Source organism: Gasterosteus aculeatus, chromosome 2 (genome assembly GCF_964276395.1).
Source record: "Gasterosteus aculeatus chromosome 2, fGasAcu3.hap1.1, whole genome shotgun sequence".
NCBI classification, from domain to species: domain Eukaryota; kingdom Metazoa; phylum Chordata; class Actinopteri; order Perciformes; family Gasterosteidae; genus Gasterosteus; species Gasterosteus aculeatus.
The window spans coordinates 22,735,907-22,749,595 of NC_135689.1; the positions used below are offsets into that span (position 1 = coordinate 22,735,907).

General features: G+C 44.4%; 57 non-coding genes and 1 pseudogene across 57 annotated transcripts; all 58 read left to right on the forward strand.

The window, feature by feature from the left end:
• The first annotated feature begins 63 nt into the window (after positions 1-63).
• On the forward strand, positions 64-182 carry LOC144396546 (5S ribosomal RNA). The gene has a single exon (XR_013458692.1). It is a non-coding gene; the product is annotated as a 5S ribosomal RNA (ribosomal RNA).
• A 116-nt stretch (positions 183-298) lies between these two features.
• LOC144399148 (5S ribosomal RNA) lies at positions 299-417 on the forward strand. Its single transcript, XR_013461293.1, has one exon. It is a non-coding gene; the product is annotated as a 5S ribosomal RNA (ribosomal RNA).
• A 117-nt stretch (positions 418-534) lies between these two features.
• On the forward strand, positions 535-653 carry LOC144396547 (5S ribosomal RNA). The gene has a single exon (XR_013458693.1). It is a non-coding gene; the product is annotated as a 5S ribosomal RNA (ribosomal RNA).
• A 116-nt stretch (positions 654-769) lies between these two features.
• Positions 770-888, forward strand: LOC144397282 (5S ribosomal RNA). Its single transcript, XR_013459427.1, has one exon. It is a non-coding gene; the product is annotated as a 5S ribosomal RNA (ribosomal RNA).
• Positions 889-1,005: 117 nt separating this feature from the next.
• LOC144393348 (5S ribosomal RNA) lies at positions 1,006-1,124 on the forward strand. Its single transcript, XR_013456200.1, has one exon. It is a non-coding gene; the product is annotated as a 5S ribosomal RNA (ribosomal RNA).
• Positions 1,125-1,240: 116 nt separating this feature from the next.
• On the forward strand, positions 1,241-1,359 carry LOC144401847 (5S ribosomal RNA). Its single transcript, XR_013463782.1, has one exon. It is a non-coding gene; the product is annotated as a 5S ribosomal RNA (ribosomal RNA).
• Positions 1,360-1,476: 117 nt separating this feature from the next.
• On the forward strand, positions 1,477-1,595 carry LOC144398044 (5S ribosomal RNA). Its single transcript, XR_013460191.1, has one exon. It is a non-coding gene; the product is annotated as a 5S ribosomal RNA (ribosomal RNA).
• A 116-nt stretch (positions 1,596-1,711) lies between these two features.
• LOC144396548 (5S ribosomal RNA) lies at positions 1,712-1,830 on the forward strand. Its single transcript, XR_013458694.1, has one exon. It is a non-coding gene; the product is annotated as a 5S ribosomal RNA (ribosomal RNA).
• Positions 1,831-1,946: 116 nt separating this feature from the next.
• On the forward strand, positions 1,947-2,065 carry LOC144390060 (5S ribosomal RNA). Its single transcript, XR_013454126.1, has one exon. It is a non-coding gene; the product is annotated as a 5S ribosomal RNA (ribosomal RNA).
• Positions 2,066-2,182: 117 nt separating this feature from the next.
• On the forward strand, positions 2,183-2,301 carry LOC144393370 (5S ribosomal RNA). The gene has a single exon (XR_013456217.1). It is a non-coding gene; the product is annotated as a 5S ribosomal RNA (ribosomal RNA).
• Positions 2,302-2,417: 116 nt separating this feature from the next.
• Positions 2,418-2,536, forward strand: LOC144398775 (5S ribosomal RNA). Its single transcript, XR_013460922.1, has one exon. It is a non-coding gene; the product is annotated as a 5S ribosomal RNA (ribosomal RNA).
• A 117-nt stretch (positions 2,537-2,653) lies between these two features.
• LOC144396549 (5S ribosomal RNA) lies at positions 2,654-2,772 on the forward strand. The gene has a single exon (XR_013458695.1). It is a non-coding gene; the product is annotated as a 5S ribosomal RNA (ribosomal RNA).
• Positions 2,773-2,888: 116 nt separating this feature from the next.
• LOC144390062 (5S ribosomal RNA) lies at positions 2,889-3,007 on the forward strand. Its single transcript, XR_013454132.1, has one exon. It is a non-coding gene; the product is annotated as a 5S ribosomal RNA (ribosomal RNA).
• A 116-nt stretch (positions 3,008-3,123) lies between these two features.
• Positions 3,124-3,242, forward strand: LOC144401849 (5S ribosomal RNA). Its single transcript, XR_013463784.1, has one exon. It is a non-coding gene; the product is annotated as a 5S ribosomal RNA (ribosomal RNA).
• Positions 3,243-3,359: 117 nt separating this feature from the next.
• LOC144399491 (5S ribosomal RNA) lies at positions 3,360-3,478 on the forward strand. The gene has a single exon (XR_013461637.1). It is a non-coding gene; the product is annotated as a 5S ribosomal RNA (ribosomal RNA).
• Positions 3,479-3,594: 116 nt separating this feature from the next.
• Positions 3,595-3,713, forward strand: LOC144399159 (5S ribosomal RNA). Its single transcript, XR_013461304.1, has one exon. It is a non-coding gene; the product is annotated as a 5S ribosomal RNA (ribosomal RNA).
• A 117-nt stretch (positions 3,714-3,830) lies between these two features.
• On the forward strand, positions 3,831-3,949 carry LOC144399171 (5S ribosomal RNA). Its single transcript, XR_013461316.1, has one exon. It is a non-coding gene; the product is annotated as a 5S ribosomal RNA (ribosomal RNA).
• Positions 3,950-4,065: 116 nt separating this feature from the next.
• Positions 4,066-4,184, forward strand: LOC144401850 (5S ribosomal RNA). Its single transcript, XR_013463785.1, has one exon. It is a non-coding gene; the product is annotated as a 5S ribosomal RNA (ribosomal RNA).
• Positions 4,185-4,301: 117 nt separating this feature from the next.
• Positions 4,302-4,420, forward strand: LOC144399723 (5S ribosomal RNA). Its single transcript, XR_013461869.1, has one exon. It is a non-coding gene; the product is annotated as a 5S ribosomal RNA (ribosomal RNA).
• A 117-nt stretch (positions 4,421-4,537) lies between these two features.
• Positions 4,538-4,656, forward strand: LOC144396550 (5S ribosomal RNA). Its single transcript, XR_013458696.1, has one exon. It is a non-coding gene; the product is annotated as a 5S ribosomal RNA (ribosomal RNA).
• Positions 4,657-4,772: 116 nt separating this feature from the next.
• Positions 4,773-4,891, forward strand: LOC144399182 (5S ribosomal RNA). Its single transcript, XR_013461327.1, has one exon. It is a non-coding gene; the product is annotated as a 5S ribosomal RNA (ribosomal RNA).
• Positions 4,892-5,008: 117 nt separating this feature from the next.
• On the forward strand, positions 5,009-5,127 carry LOC144396551 (5S ribosomal RNA). Its single transcript, XR_013458697.1, has one exon. It is a non-coding gene; the product is annotated as a 5S ribosomal RNA (ribosomal RNA).
• Positions 5,128-5,243: 116 nt separating this feature from the next.
• LOC144397283 (5S ribosomal RNA) lies at positions 5,244-5,362 on the forward strand. Its single transcript, XR_013459428.1, has one exon. It is a non-coding gene; the product is annotated as a 5S ribosomal RNA (ribosomal RNA).
• Positions 5,363-5,479: 117 nt separating this feature from the next.
• Positions 5,480-5,598, forward strand: LOC144401851 (5S ribosomal RNA). The gene has a single exon (XR_013463786.1). It is a non-coding gene; the product is annotated as a 5S ribosomal RNA (ribosomal RNA).
• A 117-nt stretch (positions 5,599-5,715) lies between these two features.
• On the forward strand, positions 5,716-5,834 carry LOC144399724 (5S ribosomal RNA). Its single transcript, XR_013461870.1, has one exon. It is a non-coding gene; the product is annotated as a 5S ribosomal RNA (ribosomal RNA).
• A 117-nt stretch (positions 5,835-5,951) lies between these two features.
• On the forward strand, positions 5,952-6,070 carry LOC144396552 (5S ribosomal RNA). Its single transcript, XR_013458698.1, has one exon. It is a non-coding gene; the product is annotated as a 5S ribosomal RNA (ribosomal RNA).
• A 116-nt stretch (positions 6,071-6,186) lies between these two features.
• LOC144396554 (5S ribosomal RNA) lies at positions 6,187-6,305 on the forward strand. Its single transcript, XR_013458700.1, has one exon. It is a non-coding gene; the product is annotated as a 5S ribosomal RNA (ribosomal RNA).
• Positions 6,306-6,421: 116 nt separating this feature from the next.
• Positions 6,422-6,540, forward strand: LOC144397284 (5S ribosomal RNA). Its single transcript, XR_013459429.1, has one exon. It is a non-coding gene; the product is annotated as a 5S ribosomal RNA (ribosomal RNA).
• A 117-nt stretch (positions 6,541-6,657) lies between these two features.
• Positions 6,658-6,776, forward strand: LOC144397497 (5S ribosomal RNA). Its single transcript, XR_013459643.1, has one exon. It is a non-coding gene; the product is annotated as a 5S ribosomal RNA (ribosomal RNA).
• A 116-nt stretch (positions 6,777-6,892) lies between these two features.
• Positions 6,893-7,011, forward strand: LOC144399193 (5S ribosomal RNA). The gene has a single exon (XR_013461338.1). It is a non-coding gene; the product is annotated as a 5S ribosomal RNA (ribosomal RNA).
• A 117-nt stretch (positions 7,012-7,128) lies between these two features.
• LOC144399782 (5S ribosomal RNA) lies at positions 7,129-7,247 on the forward strand (annotated as a pseudogene).
• Positions 7,248-7,364: 117 nt separating this feature from the next.
• On the forward strand, positions 7,365-7,483 carry LOC144396555 (5S ribosomal RNA). The gene has a single exon (XR_013458701.1). It is a non-coding gene; the product is annotated as a 5S ribosomal RNA (ribosomal RNA).
• Positions 7,484-7,599: 116 nt separating this feature from the next.
• LOC144399204 (5S ribosomal RNA) lies at positions 7,600-7,718 on the forward strand. The gene has a single exon (XR_013461349.1). It is a non-coding gene; the product is annotated as a 5S ribosomal RNA (ribosomal RNA).
• Positions 7,719-7,835: 117 nt separating this feature from the next.
• LOC144401852 (5S ribosomal RNA) lies at positions 7,836-7,954 on the forward strand. Its single transcript, XR_013463787.1, has one exon. It is a non-coding gene; the product is annotated as a 5S ribosomal RNA (ribosomal RNA).
• A 116-nt stretch (positions 7,955-8,070) lies between these two features.
• Positions 8,071-8,189, forward strand: LOC144401853 (5S ribosomal RNA). Its single transcript, XR_013463788.1, has one exon. It is a non-coding gene; the product is annotated as a 5S ribosomal RNA (ribosomal RNA).
• Positions 8,190-8,306: 117 nt separating this feature from the next.
• Positions 8,307-8,425, forward strand: LOC144401854 (5S ribosomal RNA). The gene has a single exon (XR_013463789.1). It is a non-coding gene; the product is annotated as a 5S ribosomal RNA (ribosomal RNA).
• A 117-nt stretch (positions 8,426-8,542) lies between these two features.
• Positions 8,543-8,661, forward strand: LOC144401855 (5S ribosomal RNA). Its single transcript, XR_013463790.1, has one exon. It is a non-coding gene; the product is annotated as a 5S ribosomal RNA (ribosomal RNA).
• Positions 8,662-8,778: 117 nt separating this feature from the next.
• Positions 8,779-8,897, forward strand: LOC144401856 (5S ribosomal RNA). The gene has a single exon (XR_013463791.1). It is a non-coding gene; the product is annotated as a 5S ribosomal RNA (ribosomal RNA).
• A 116-nt stretch (positions 8,898-9,013) lies between these two features.
• Positions 9,014-9,132, forward strand: LOC144401857 (5S ribosomal RNA). Its single transcript, XR_013463792.1, has one exon. It is a non-coding gene; the product is annotated as a 5S ribosomal RNA (ribosomal RNA).
• A 117-nt stretch (positions 9,133-9,249) lies between these two features.
• LOC144401858 (5S ribosomal RNA) lies at positions 9,250-9,368 on the forward strand. Its single transcript, XR_013463793.1, has one exon. It is a non-coding gene; the product is annotated as a 5S ribosomal RNA (ribosomal RNA).
• Positions 9,369-9,485: 117 nt separating this feature from the next.
• On the forward strand, positions 9,486-9,604 carry LOC144401860 (5S ribosomal RNA). The gene has a single exon (XR_013463795.1). It is a non-coding gene; the product is annotated as a 5S ribosomal RNA (ribosomal RNA).
• Positions 9,605-9,720: 116 nt separating this feature from the next.
• Positions 9,721-9,839, forward strand: LOC144401861 (5S ribosomal RNA). Its single transcript, XR_013463796.1, has one exon. It is a non-coding gene; the product is annotated as a 5S ribosomal RNA (ribosomal RNA).
• Positions 9,840-9,956: 117 nt separating this feature from the next.
• Positions 9,957-10,075, forward strand: LOC144401862 (5S ribosomal RNA). Its single transcript, XR_013463797.1, has one exon. It is a non-coding gene; the product is annotated as a 5S ribosomal RNA (ribosomal RNA).
• A 116-nt stretch (positions 10,076-10,191) lies between these two features.
• Positions 10,192-10,310, forward strand: LOC144401863 (5S ribosomal RNA). Its single transcript, XR_013463798.1, has one exon. It is a non-coding gene; the product is annotated as a 5S ribosomal RNA (ribosomal RNA).
• Positions 10,311-10,427: 117 nt separating this feature from the next.
• LOC144401864 (5S ribosomal RNA) lies at positions 10,428-10,546 on the forward strand. Its single transcript, XR_013463799.1, has one exon. It is a non-coding gene; the product is annotated as a 5S ribosomal RNA (ribosomal RNA).
• Positions 10,547-10,662: 116 nt separating this feature from the next.
• Positions 10,663-10,781, forward strand: LOC144401865 (5S ribosomal RNA). The gene has a single exon (XR_013463800.1). It is a non-coding gene; the product is annotated as a 5S ribosomal RNA (ribosomal RNA).
• A 117-nt stretch (positions 10,782-10,898) lies between these two features.
• Positions 10,899-11,017, forward strand: LOC144401866 (5S ribosomal RNA). Its single transcript, XR_013463801.1, has one exon. It is a non-coding gene; the product is annotated as a 5S ribosomal RNA (ribosomal RNA).
• Positions 11,018-11,134: 117 nt separating this feature from the next.
• LOC144401867 (5S ribosomal RNA) lies at positions 11,135-11,253 on the forward strand. The gene has a single exon (XR_013463802.1). It is a non-coding gene; the product is annotated as a 5S ribosomal RNA (ribosomal RNA).
• Positions 11,254-11,369: 116 nt separating this feature from the next.
• LOC144401868 (5S ribosomal RNA) lies at positions 11,370-11,488 on the forward strand. The gene has a single exon (XR_013463803.1). It is a non-coding gene; the product is annotated as a 5S ribosomal RNA (ribosomal RNA).
• A 116-nt stretch (positions 11,489-11,604) lies between these two features.
• LOC144401869 (5S ribosomal RNA) lies at positions 11,605-11,723 on the forward strand. Its single transcript, XR_013463804.1, has one exon. It is a non-coding gene; the product is annotated as a 5S ribosomal RNA (ribosomal RNA).
• A 117-nt stretch (positions 11,724-11,840) lies between these two features.
• LOC144401871 (5S ribosomal RNA) lies at positions 11,841-11,959 on the forward strand. Its single transcript, XR_013463806.1, has one exon. It is a non-coding gene; the product is annotated as a 5S ribosomal RNA (ribosomal RNA).
• A 117-nt stretch (positions 11,960-12,076) lies between these two features.
• LOC144401872 (5S ribosomal RNA) lies at positions 12,077-12,195 on the forward strand. The gene has a single exon (XR_013463807.1). It is a non-coding gene; the product is annotated as a 5S ribosomal RNA (ribosomal RNA).
• Positions 12,196-12,311: 116 nt separating this feature from the next.
• Positions 12,312-12,430, forward strand: LOC144401873 (5S ribosomal RNA). The gene has a single exon (XR_013463808.1). It is a non-coding gene; the product is annotated as a 5S ribosomal RNA (ribosomal RNA).
• A 117-nt stretch (positions 12,431-12,547) lies between these two features.
• On the forward strand, positions 12,548-12,666 carry LOC144401874 (5S ribosomal RNA). Its single transcript, XR_013463809.1, has one exon. It is a non-coding gene; the product is annotated as a 5S ribosomal RNA (ribosomal RNA).
• Positions 12,667-12,782: 116 nt separating this feature from the next.
• On the forward strand, positions 12,783-12,901 carry LOC144401875 (5S ribosomal RNA). The gene has a single exon (XR_013463810.1). It is a non-coding gene; the product is annotated as a 5S ribosomal RNA (ribosomal RNA).
• Positions 12,902-13,018: 117 nt separating this feature from the next.
• Positions 13,019-13,137, forward strand: LOC144401876 (5S ribosomal RNA). The gene has a single exon (XR_013463811.1). It is a non-coding gene; the product is annotated as a 5S ribosomal RNA (ribosomal RNA).
• A 117-nt stretch (positions 13,138-13,254) lies between these two features.
• Positions 13,255-13,373, forward strand: LOC144401877 (5S ribosomal RNA). Its single transcript, XR_013463812.1, has one exon. It is a non-coding gene; the product is annotated as a 5S ribosomal RNA (ribosomal RNA).
• Positions 13,374-13,489: 116 nt separating this feature from the next.
• LOC144401878 (5S ribosomal RNA) lies at positions 13,490-13,608 on the forward strand. The gene has a single exon (XR_013463813.1). It is a non-coding gene; the product is annotated as a 5S ribosomal RNA (ribosomal RNA).
• The last annotated feature ends 81 nt before the right edge of the window (positions 13,609-13,689 follow it).

Consider the following 13,689-nt stretch of genomic DNA (forward strand, 5'->3'; position numbering starts at 1 on the left):
TTCTTTGTCAAAACTACAAAACCTTTGACACATTTTAAAAGATTAGGAAGAGGACATACAGTTGCTTACGGCCATACCTCTCTGGCTCCGCCTGATCTCGTCTGATCTCAGAAGCTAAGCAGAGTAGGGCCTGGTTAGTACTTGGATGGAAGACCGCCTGGGAATCCCAGGTGCTGTAAGCTTTTTCATTTCGATCTGTAAAAGACACAGAGAAGGCCTTAGAAAGTGACTCCATTTCATTGTCAAAACTACAAAACCTTTGACACATTTTAAAAGATTAGGAAGAGGACATACAGTTGCTTACGGCCATACCTCTCTGGCTCCGCCTGATCTCGTCAGATCTCAGAAGCTAAGCAGAGTAGGGCCTGGTTAGTACTTGGATGGAAGACCGCCTGGGAATCCCAGGTGCCGTAAGCTTTTTCATTTCTCTCTCTGGAAGAAATCGAGAAGGCATTAGAAAGTGACTCCTTTTTCATTATCAAAACTCCAAAACCTTTGACACATTTTAAAAGATTAGGAAGAGGACATACAGTTGCTTACGGCCATACCTCTCTGGCTCCGCCTGATCTCGTCTGATCTCAGAAGCTAAGCAGAGTAGGGCCTGGTTAGTACTTGGATGGAAGACCGCCTGGGAATCCCAGGTGCTGTAAGCTTTTTCATTTCGATCTGTAAAAGACACAGAGAAGGCCTTAGAAAGTGACTCCATTTCATTGTCAAAACTACAAAACCTTTGACACATTTTAAAAGATTAGGAAGAGGACATACAGTTGCTTACGGCCATACCTCTCTTGCTCCGCCTGATCTCGTCTGATCTCAGAAGCTAAGCAGAGTAGGGCCTGGTTAGTACTTGGATGGAAGACCGCCTGGGAATCCCAGGTGCCGTAAGCTTTTTCATTTCTCTCTCTGGAAGAAATCGAGAAGGCATTAGAAAGTGACTCCTTTTTCATTATCTAAACTCCAAAACCTTTGACACATTTTAAAATATTAGGAAGAGGACATACAGTTGCTTACGGCCATACCTCTCTGGCTTCGCCTGATCTCGTCTGATCTCAGAAGCTAAGCAGAGTAGGGCCTGGTTAGTACTTGGATGGAAGACCGCCTGGGAATCCCAGGTGCTGTAAGCTTTTTTATTTCGATCTGTAAAAGACACAAAGAAGAACTTAGAAAGTGACTCCATTTCATTGTCAAAACTCCAAAACCTTTGACACATTTTAAAAGATTAGGTAGAGGACATACAGTTGCTTACGGCCATACCTCTCTGGCTCCGCCTGATCTCGTCTGATCTCAGAAGCTAAGCAGAGTAGGGCCTGGTTAGTACTTGGATGGAAGACCGCCTGGGAATCCCAGGTGCCGTAAGCTTTTTCATTTCTCTCTCTGGAAGAAATCGAGAAGGCATTAGAAAGTGACTCCTTTTTCATTATCAAAACTCCAAAACCTTAGACACATTTTAAAAGATTAGGAAGAGGACATACAGTTGCTTACGGCCATACCTCTCTGGCTCTGCCTGATCTCGTCTGATCTCAGAAGCTAAGCAGAGTAGGGCCTGGTTAGTACTTGGATGGAAGACCGCCTGGGAATCCCAGGTGCTGTAAGCTTTTTCATTTCGATCTGTAAAAGACACAGAGAAGGCCTTAGAAAGTGACTCCATTTCTTTGTCAAAACTACAAAACCTTTGACACATTTTAAAAGATTAGGAAGAGGACATACAGTTGCTTACGGCCATACCTCTCTGGCTCCGCCTGATCTCGTCTGATCTCAGAAGCTAAGCAGAGTAGGGCCTGGTTAGTACTTGGATGGAAGACCGCCTGGGAATCCCAGGTGCTGTAAGCTTTTTCATTTCGATCTGTAAAAGACACAGAGAAGGCCTTAGAAAGTGACTCCATTTCATTGTCAAAACTACAAAACCTTTGACACATTTTAAAAGATTAGGAAGAGGACATACAGTTGCTTACGGCCATACCTCTCTGGCTCCGCCTGATCTCGTCAGATCTCAGAAGCTAAGCAGAGTAGGGCCTGGTTAGTACTTGGATGGAAGACCGCCTGGGAATCCCAGGTGCTGTAAGCTTTTTCATTTCTCCCTCTGGAAGAAATCGAGAAGGCATTAGAAAGTGACTCCTTTTTCATTATCTAAACTCCAAAACCTTTGACACATTTTAAAATATTAGGAAGAGGACATACAGTTGCTTACGGCCATACCTCTCTGGCTTCGCCTGATCTCGTCTGATCTCAGAAGCTAAGCAGAGTAGGGCCTGGTTAGTACTTGGATGGAAGACCGCCTGGGAATCCCAGGTGCTGTAAGCTTTTTCATTTCGATCTGTAAAAGACACAGAGAAGGCCTTAGAAAGTGACTCCATTTAATTGTCAAAACTACAAAACCTTTGACACATTTTAAAAGATTAGGTAGAGGACATACAGTTGCTTACGGCCATACCTCTCTGGCTCCGCCTGATCTCGTCAGATCTCAGAAGCTAAGCAGCGAAGGGCCTGGTTAGTACTTGGATGGAAGACCGCCTGGGAATCCCAGGTGCCGTAAGCTTTTTCATTTCTCTCTCTGGAAGAAATCGAGAAGGCATTAGAAAGTGACTCCTTTTTCATTATCAAAACTCCAAAACCTTTGACACATTTTAAAAGATTAGGAAGAGGACATACAGTTGCTTACGGCCATACCTCTCTGGCTCCGCCTGATCTCGTCTGATCTCAGAAGCTAAGCAGAGTAGGGCCTGGTTAGTACTTGGATGGAAGACCGCCTGGGAATCCCAGGTGCTGTAAGCTTTTTTATTTCGATCTGTAAAAGACACAGAGAAGAACTTAGAAAGTGACTCCATTTCATTGTCAAAACTCCAAAACCTTTGACACATTTTAAAAGATTAGGTAGAGGACATACAGTTGCTTACGGCCATACCTCTCTGGCTCCGCCTGATCTCGTCAGATCTCAGAAGCTAAGCAGAGTAGGGCCTGGTTAGTACTTGGATGGAAGACCGCCTGGGAATCCCAGGTGCTGTAAGCTTTTTTATTTCGATCTGTAAAAGACACAGAGAAGAACTTAGAAAGTGACTCCATTTCATTGTCAAAACTCCAAAACCTTTGACACATTTTAAAAGATTAGGTAGAGGACATACAGTTGCTTACGGCCATACCTCTCTGGCTCCGCCTGATCTCGTCTGATCTCAGAAGCTAAGCAGAGTAGGGCCTGGTTAGTACTTGGATGGAAGACCGCCTGGGAATCCCAGGTGCCGTAAGCTTTTTCATTTCTCTCTCTGGAAGAAATCGAGAAGGCCTTAGAAAGTGACTCCTTTTTCATTATCAAAACTCCAAAACCTTTGACACATTTTAAAAGATTAGGAAGAGGACATACAGTTGCTTACGGCCATACCTCTCTGGCTCCGCCTGATCTCGTCTGATCTCAGAAGCTAAGCAGAGTAGGGCCTGGTTAGTACTTGGATGGAAGACAGCCTGGGAATCCCAGGTGCTGTAAGCTTTTTCATTTCGATCTGTAAAAGACACAGAGAAGGCCTTAGAAAGTGACTCCATTTCATTGTCAAAACTACAAAACCTTTGACACATTTTAAAAGATTAGGAAGAGGACATACAGTTGCTTACGGCCATACCTCTCTGGCTCCGCCTGATCTCGTCAGATCTCAGAAGCTAAGCAGAGTAGGGCCTGGTTAGTACTTGGATGGAAGACCGCCTGGGAATCCCAGGTGCCGTAAGCTTTTTCATTTCTCTCTCTGGAAGAAATCGAGAAGGCATTAGAAAGTGACTCCTTTTTCATTATCTAAACTCCAAAACCTTTGACACATTTTAAAATATTAGGAAGAGGACATACAGTTGCTTACGGCCATACCTCTCTGGCTCCGCCTGATCTCGTCAGATCTCAGAAGCTAAGCAGAGTAGGGCCTGGTTAGTACTTGGATGGAAGACCGCCTGGGAATCCCAGGTGCCGTAAGCTTTTTCATTTCTATCTGTAAAAGACACAGAGAAGGCCTTAGAAAGTGACTCCATTTCATTGTCAAAACTACAAAACCTTTGACACATTTTAAAAGATTAGGTAGAGGACATACAGTTGCTTACGGCCATACCTCTCTGGCTCCGCCTGATCTCGTCTGATCTCAGAAGCTAAGCAGAGTAGGGCCTGGTTAGTACTTGGATGGAAGACCGCCTGGGAATCCCAGGTGCCGTAAGCTTTTTCATTTCTCTCTCTGGAAGAAATCGAGAAGGCATTAGAAAGTGACTCCTTTTTCATTATCAAAACTCCAAAACCTTTGACACATTTTAAAAGATTAGGAAGAGGACATACAGTTGCTTACGGCCATACCTCTCTGGCTCGGCCTGATCTCGTCTGATCTCAGAAGCTAAGCAGAGTAGGGCCTGGTTAGTACTTGGATGGAAGACCGCCTGCGAATCCCAGGTGCTGTAAGCTTTTTCATTTCGATCTGTAAAAGACACAGAGAAGGCCTTAGAAAGTGACTCCTTTTTCATTATCAAAACTCCAAAACCTTTGACACATTTTAAAAGATTAGGTAGAGGACATACAGTTGCTTACGGCCATACCTCTCTGGCTCCGCCTGATCTCGTCTGATCTCAGAAGCTAAGCAGAGTAGGGCCTGGTTAGTACTTGGATGGAAGACCGCCTGGGAATCCCAGGTGCTGTAAGCTTTTTCATTTCGATCTGTAAAAGACACAGAGAAGGCCTTAGAAAGTGACTCCATTTCATTGTCAAAACTACAAAACCTTTGACACATTTTAAAAGATTAGGAAGAGGACATACGGTTGCTTACGGCCATACCTCTCTGGCTCCGCCTGATCTCGTCAGATCTCAGAAGCTAAGCAGAGTAGGGCCTGGTTAGTACTTGGATGGAAGACCGCCTGGGAATCCCAGGTGCCGTAAGCTTTTTCATTTCTCTCTCTGGAAGAAATCGAGAAGGCATTAGAAAGTGACTCCTTTTTCATTATCAAAACTCCAAAACCTTTGACACATTTTAAAAGATTAGGAAGAGGACATACAGTTGCTTACGGCCATACCTCTCTGGCTCCGCCTGATCTCGTCTGATCTCAGAAGCTAAGCAGAGTAGGGCCTGGTTAGTACTTGGATGGAAGACCGCCTGGGAATCCCAGGTGCTGTAAGCTTTTTCATTTCGATCTGTAAAAGACACAGAGAAGGCCTTAGAAAGTGACTCCATTTCATTGTCAAAACTACAAAACCTTTGACACATTTTAAAAGATTAGGAAGAGGACATACAGTTGCTTACGGCCATACCTCTCTTGCTCCGCCTGATCTCGTCTGATCTCAGAAGCTAAGCAGAGTAGGGCCTGGTTAGTACTTGGATGGAAGACCGCCTGGGAATCCCAGGTGCCGTAAGCTTTTTCATTTCTCTCTCTGGAAGAAATCGAGAAGGCATTAGAAAGTGACTCCTTTTTCATTATCAAAACTCCAAAACCTTTGACACATTTTAAAAGATTAGGAAGAGGACATACAGTTGCTTACGGCCATACCTCTCTGGCTCCGCCTGATCTCGTCTGATCTCAGAAGCTAAGCAGAGTAGGGCCTGGTTAGTACTTGGATGGAAGACCGCCTGGGAATCCCAGGTGCCGTAAGCTTTTTCATTTCTCTCTCTGGAAGAAATCGAGAAGGCATTAGAAAGTGACTCCTTTTTCATTATCAAAACTCCAAAACCTTTGACACATTTTAAAAGATTAGGAAGAGGACATACAGTTGCTTACGGCCATACCTCTCTGGCTCGGCCTGATCTCGTCTGATCTCAGAAGCTAAGCAGAGTAGGGCCTGGTTAGTACTTGGATGGAAGACCGCCTGCGAATCCCAGGTGCTGTAAGCTTTTTCATTTCGATCTGTAAAAGACACAGAGAAGGCCTTAGAAAGTGACTCCTTTTTCATTATCAAAACTCCAAAACCTTTGACACATTTTAAAAGATTAGGTAGAGGACATACAGTTGCTTACGGCCATACCTCTCTGGCTCCGCCTGATCTCGTCTGATCTCAGAAGCTAAGCAGAGTAGGGCCTGGTTAGTACTTGGATGGAAGACCGCCTGGGAATCCCAGGTGCTGTAAGCTTTTTCATTTCGATCTGTAAAAGACACAGAGAAGGCCTTAGAAAGTGACTCCATTTCATTGTCAAAACTACAAAACCTTTGACACATTTTAAAAGATTAGGAAGAGGACATACAGTTGCTTACGGCCATACCTCTCTGGCTCCGCCTGATCTCGTCTGATCTCAGAAGCTAAGCAGAGTAGGGCCTGGTTAGTACTTGGATGGAAGACCGCCTGGGAATCCCAGGTGCTGTAAGCTTTTTCATTTCGATCTGTAAAAGACACAGAGAAGGCCTTAGAAAGTGACTCCATTTCATTGTCAAAACTACAAAACCTTTGACACATTTTAAAAGATTAGGAAGAGGACATACAGTTGCTTACGGCCATACCTCTCTTGCTCCGCCTGATCTCGTCTGATCTCAGAAGCTAAGCAGAGTAGGGCCTGGTTAGTACTTGGATGGAAGACCGCCTGGGAATCCCAGGTGCCGTAAGCTTTTTCATTTCTCTCTCTGGAAGAAATCGAGAAGGCATTAGAAAGTGACTCCTTTTTCATTATCAAAACTCCAAAACCTTTGACACATTTTAAAAGATTAGGAAGAGGACATACAGTTGCTTATGGCCATACCTCTCTGGCTCCGCCTGATCTCGTCTGATCTCAGAAGCTAAGCAGAGTAGGGCCTGGTTAGTACTTGGATGGAAGACCGCCTGGGAATCCCAGGTGCTGTAAGCTTTTTCATTTCGATCTGTAAAAGACACAGAGAAGGCCTTAGAAAGTGACTCCATTTCATTGTCAAAACTACAAAACCTTTGACACATTTTAAAAGATTAGGAAGAGGACATACAGTTGCTTACGGCCATACCTCTCTGGCTCCGCCTGATCTCGTCAGATCTCAGAAGCTAAGCAGAGTAGGGCCTGGTTAGTACTTGGATGGAAGACCGCCTGGGAATCCCAGGTGCCGTAAGCTTTTTCATTTCTCTCTCTGGAAGAAATCGAGAAGGCATTAGAAAGTGACTCCTTTTTCATTATCTAAACTCCAAAACCTTTGACACATTTTAAAAGATTAGGAAGAGGACATACAGTTGCTTACGGCCATACCTCTCTGGCTCGGCCTGATCTCGTCTGATCTCAGAAGCTAAGCAGAGTAGGGCCTGGTTAGTATTTGGATGGAAGACCGCCTGCGAATCCCAGGTGCTGTAAGCTTTTTCATTTCGATCTGTAAAAGACACAGAGAAGGCCTTAGAAAGTGACTCCTTTTTCATTATCAAAACTCCAAAACCTTTGACACATTTTAAAAGATTAGGTAGAGGACATACAGTTGCTTACGGCCATACCTCTCTGGCTCCGCCTGATCTCGTCTGATCTCAGAAGCTAAGCAGAGTAGGGCCTGGTTAGTACTTGGATGGAAGACCGCCTGGGAATCCCAGGTGCTGTAAGCTTTTTCATTTCGATCTGTAAAAGACACAGAGAAGGCCTTAGAAAGTGACTCCATTTCATTGTCAAAACTACAAAACCTTTGACACATTTTAAAAGATTAGGAAGAGGACATACAGTTGCTTACGGCCATACCTCTCTGGCTCCGCCTGATCTCGTCAGATCTCAGAAGCTAAGCAGAGTAGGGCCTGGTTAGTACTTGGATGGAAGACCGCCTGGGAATCCCAGGTGCCGTAAGCTTTTTCATTTCTCTCTCTGGAAGAAATCGAGAAGGCATTAGAAAGTGACTCCTTTTTCATTATCAAAACTCCAAAACCTTTGACACATTTTAAAATATTGGGAAGAGGACATACAGTTGCTTACGGCCATACCTCTCTGGCTCCGCCTGATCTCGTCTGATCTCAGAAGCTAAGCAGAGTAGGGCCTGGTTAGTACTTGGATGGAAGACCGCCTGGGAATCCCAGGTGCCGTAAGCTTTTTCAATTCTATCTGTAAAAGACACAGAGAAGGCCTTAGAAAGTGACTCCATTTAATTGTCAAAACTACAAAACCTTTGACACATTTTAAAAGATTAGGTAGAGGACATACAGTTGCTTACGGCCATACCTCTCTGGCTCCGCCTGATCTCGTCTGATCTCAGAAGCTAAGCAGAGTAGGGCCTGGTTAGTACTTGGATGGAAGACCGCCTGGGAATCCCAGGTGCCGTAAGCTTTTTCATTTCTCTCTCTGGAAGAAATTGAGAAGGCATTAGAAAGTGAATCCTTTTTCATTATCAAAACTCCAAAACCTTTGACACATTTTAAAAGATTAGAAAGAGGACATACAGTTGCTTACGGCCATACCTCTCTGGCTCCGCCTGATCTCGTCTGATCTCAGAAGCTAAGCAGAGTAGGGCCTGGTTAGTACTTGGATGGAAGACCGCCTGGGAATCCCAGGTGCCGTAAGCTTTTTCATTTCTCTCTCTGGAAGAAATCGAGAAGGCATTAGAAAGTGACTCCTTTTTCATTTTTAAAACTCCAAAACCTTTGACACATTTTAAAAGATTAGGAAGAGGACATACAGTTGCTTACGGCCATACCTCTCTGGCTCCGCCTGATCTCGTCTGATCTCAGAAGCTAAGCAGAGTAGGGCCTGGTTAGTACTTGGATGGAAGACCGCCTGGGAATCCCAGGTGCCGTAAGCTTTTTCATTTCTCTCTCTGGAAGAAATTGAGAAGGCATTAGAAAGTGACTCCTTTTTCATTATCAAAACTCCAAAACCTTTGACACATTTTAAAATATTAGGAAGAGGACATACAGTTGCTTACGGCCATACCTCTCTGGCTCCGCCTGATCTCGTCTGATCTCAGAAGCTAAGCAGAGTAGGGCCTGGTTAGTACTTGGATGGAAGACCGCCTGGGAATCCCAGGTGCCGTAAGCTTTTTCAATTCTATTTGTAAAAGACACAGAGAAGGCCTTAGAAAGTGACTCCATTTAATTGTCAAAACTACAAAACCTTTGACACATTTTAAAAGATTAGGTAGAGGACATGCAGTTGCTTACGGCCATACCTCTCTGGCTCCGCCTGATCTCGTCTGATCTCAGAAGCTAAGCAGAGTAGGGCCTGGTTAGTACTTGGATGGAAGACCGCCTGGGAATCCCAGGTGCCGTAAGCTTTTTCATTTCTCTCTCTGGAAGAAATTGAGAAGGCATTAGAAAGTGAATCCTTTTTCATTATCAAAACTCCAAAACCTTTGACACATTTTAAAATATTGGGAAGAGGACATACAGTTGCTTACGGCCATACCTCTCTGGCTCCGCCTGATCTCGTCTGATCTCAGAAGCTAAGCAGAGTAGGGCCTGGTTAGTACTTGGATGGAAGACCGCCTGGGAATCCCAGGTGCCGTAAGCTTTTTCATTTCTCTCTCTGGAAGAAATCGAGAAGGCATTAGAAAGTGACTCCTTTTTCATTATCAAAACTCCAAAACCTTTGACACATTTTAAAAGATTAGGAAGAGGACATACAGTTGCTTACGGCCATACCTCTCTGGCTCCGCCTGATCTCGTCTGATCTCAGAAGCTAAGCAGAGTAGGGCCTGGTTAGTACTTGGATGGAAGACCGCCTGGGAATCCCAGGTGCCGTAAGCTTTTTCAATTCTATCTGTAAAAGACACAGAGAAGGCCTTAGAAAGTGACTCCATTTAATTGTCAAAACTACAAAACCTTTGACACATTTTAAAAGATTAGGTAGAGGACATACAGTTGCTTACGGCCATACCTCTCTGGCTCCGCCTGATCTCGTCTGATCTCAGAAGCTAAGCAGAGTAGGGCCTGGTTAGTACTTGGATGGAAGACCGCCTGGGAATCCCAGGTGCCGTAAGCTTTTTCATTTCTCTCTCTGGAAGAAATCGAGAAGGCATTAGAAAGTGAATCCTTTTTCATTATCAAAACTCCAAAACCTTTGACACATTTTAAAATATTAGGAAGAGGACATACAGTTGCTTACGGCCATACCTCTCTGGCTCCGCCTGATCTCGTCTGATCTCAGAAGCTAAGCAGAGTAGGGCCTGGTTAGTACTTGGATGGAAGACCGCCTGGGAATCCCAGGTGCCGTAAGCTTTTTCATTTCTATCTGTAAAAGACACAGAGAAGGCCTTAGAAAGTGACTCCATTTCATTGTCAAAACTACAAAACCTTTGACACATTTTAAAATATTAGGAAGAGGACATACAGTTGCTTACGGCCATACCTCTCTGGCTCCGCCTGATCTCGTCTGATCTCAGAAGCTAAGCAGAGTAGGGCCTGGTTAGTACTTGGATGGAAGACCGCCTGGGAATCCCAGGTGCCGTAAGCTTTTTCATTTCTCTCTCTGGAAGAAATCGAGAAGGCATTAGAAAGTGACTCCTTTTTCATTATCAAAACTCCAAAACCTTTGACACATTTTAAAAGATTAGGAAGAGGACATACAGTTGCTTACGGCCATACCTCTCTGGCTCCGCCTGATCTCGTCTGATCTCAGAAGCTAAGCAGAGTAGGGCCTGGTTAGTACTTGGATGGAAGACCGCCTGGGAATCCCAGGTGCCGTAAGCTTTTTCATTTCTATCTGTAAAAGACACAGAGAAGGCCTTAGAAAGTGACTCCATTTAATTGTCAAAACTACAAAACCTTTGACACATTTTAAAAGATTAGGTAGAGGACATGCAGTTGCTTACGGCCATACCTCTCTGGCTCCGCCTGATCTCGTCTGATCTCAGAAGCTAAGCAGAGTAGGGCCTGGTTAGTACTTGGATGGAAGACCGCCTGGGAATCCCAGGTGCCGTAAGCTTTTTCATTTCTCTCTCTGGAAGAAATTGAGAAGGCATTAGAAAGTGAATCCTTTTTCATTATCAAAACTCCAACACCTTTGACACATTTTAAAAGATTAGGAAGAGGACATACAGTTGCTTACGGCCATACCTCTCTGGCTCCGCCTGATCTCGTCTGATCTCAGAAGCTAAGCAGAGTAGGGCCTGGTTAGTACTTGGATGGAAGACCGCCTGGGAATCCCAGGTGCCGTAAGCTTTTTCATTTCTCTCTCTGGAAGAAATCGAGAAGGCATTAGAAAGTGACTCCTTTTTCATTATCAAAACTCCAAAACCTTTGACACATTTTAAAAGATTAGGAAGAGGACATACAGTTGCTTACGGCCATACCTCTCTGGCTCCGCCTGATCTCGTCTGATCTCAGAAGCTAAGCAGAGTAGGGCCTGGTTAGTACTTGGATGGAAGACCGCCTGGGAATCCCAGGTGCCGTAAGCTTTTTCATTTCTATCTGTAAAAGACACAGAGAAGGCCTTAGAAAGTGACTCCATTTCATTGTCAAAACTACAAAACCTTTGACACATTTTAAAATATTAGGAAGAGGACATACAGTTGCTTACGGCCATACCTCTCTGGCTCCGCCTGATCTCGTCTGATCTCAGAAGCTAAGCAGAGTAGGGCCTGGTTAGTACTTGGATGGAAGACCGCCTGGGAATCCCAGGTGCCGTAAGCTTTTTCATTTCTATCTGTAAAAGACACAGAGAAGGCCTTAGAAAGTGACTCCATTTAATTGTCAAAACTACAAAACCTTTGACACATTTTAAAAGATTAGGTAGAGGACATGCAGTTGCTTACGGCCATACCTCTCTGGCTCCGCCTGATCTCGTCTGATCTCAGAAGCTAAGCAGAGTAGGGCCTGGTTAGTACTTGGATGGAAGACCGCCTGGGAATCCCAGGTGCCGTAAGCTTTTTCATTTCTCTCTCTGGAAGAAATTGAGAAGGCATTAGAAAGTGAATCCTTTTTCATTATCAAAACTCCAAAACCTTTGACACATTTTAAAAGATTAGGAAGAGGACATACAGTTGCTTACGGCCATACCTCTCTGGCTCCGCCTGATCTCGTCTGATCTCAGAAGCTAAGCAGAGTAGGGCCTGGTTAGTACTTGGATGGAAGACCGCCTGGGAATCCCAGGTGCCGTAAGCTTTTTCATTTCTCTCTCTGGAAGAAATCGAGAAGGCATTAGAAAGTGACTCCTTTTTCATTATCAAAACTCCAAAACCTTTGACACATTTTAAAAGATTAGGAAGAGGACATACAGTTGCTTACGGCCATACCTCTCTGGCTCCGCCTGATCTCGTCTGATCTCAGAAGCTAAGCAGAGTAGGGCCTGGTTAGTACTTGGATGGAAGACCGCCTGGGAATCCCAGGTGCCGTAAGCTTTTTCATTTCTATCTGTAAAAGACACAGAGAAGGCCTTAGAAAGTGACTCCATTTCATTGTCAAAACTACAAAACCTTTGACACATTTTAAAATATTAGGAAGAGGACATACAGTTGCTTACGGCCATACCTCTCTGGCTCCGCCTGATCTCGTCTGATCTCAGAAGCTAAGCAGAGTAGGGCCTGGTTAGTACTTGGATGGAAGACCGCCTGGGAATCCCAGGTGCCGTAAGCTTTTTCATTTCTCTCTCTGGAAGAAATTGAGAAGGCATTAGAAAGTGAATCCTTTTTCATTATCAAAACTCCAAAACCTTTGACACATTTTAAAATATTAGGAAGAGGACATACAGTTGCTTACGGCCATACCTCTCTGGCTCCGCCTGATCTCGTCTGATCTCAGAAGCTAAGCAGAGTAGGGCCTGGTTAGTACTTGGATGGAAGACCGCCTGGGAATCCCAGGTGCCGTAAGCTTTTTCATTTCTATCTGTAAAAGACACAGAGAAGGCCTTAGAAAGTGACTCCATTTCATTGTCAAAACTACAAAACCTTTGACACATTTTAAAATATTAGGAAGAGGACATACAGTTGCTTACGGCCATACCTCTCTGGCTCCGCCTGATCTCGTCTGATCTCAGAAGCTAAGCAGAGTAGGGCCTGGTTAGTACTTGGATGGAAGACCGCCTGGGAATCCCAGGTGCCGTAAGCTTTTTCATTTCTCTCTCTGGAAGAAATTGAGAAGGCATTAGAAAGTGAATCCTTTTTCATTATCAAAACTCCAAAACCTTTGACACATTTTAAAAGATTAGGAAGAGGACATACAGTTGCTTACGGCCATACCTCTCTGGCTCCGCCTGATCTCGTCTGATCTCAGAAGCTAAGCAGAGTAGGGCCTGGTTAGTACTTGGATGGAAGACCGCCTGGGAATCCCAGGTGCCGTAAGCTTTTTCATTTCTCTCTCTGGAAGAAATCGAGAAGGCATTAGAAAGTGACTCCTTTTTCATTATCAAAACTCCAAAACCTTTGACACATTTTAAAAGATTAGGAAGAGGACATACAGTTGCTTACGGCCATACCTCTCTGGCTCCGCCTGATCTCGTCTGATCTCAGAAGCTAAGCAGAGTAGGGCCTGGTTAGTACTTGGATGGAAGACCGCCTGGGAATCCCAGGTGCCGTAAGCTTTTTCAATTCTATCTGTAAAAGACACAGAGAAGGCCTTAGAAAGTGACTCCATTTAATTGTCAAAACTACAAAACCTTTGACACATTTTAAAAGATTAGGTAGAGGACATACAGTTGCTTACGGCCATACCTCTCTGGCTCCGCCTGATCTCGTCTGATCTCAGAAGCTAAGCAGAGTAGGGCCTGGTTAGTACTTGGATGGAAGACCGCCTGGGAATCCCAGGTGCCGTAAGCTTTTTCATTTCTCTCTCAGGAAGAAATTGAGAAGGCATTAGAAAGTGAATCCTTTTTCATTATCAAAACTCCAAAACCTTTG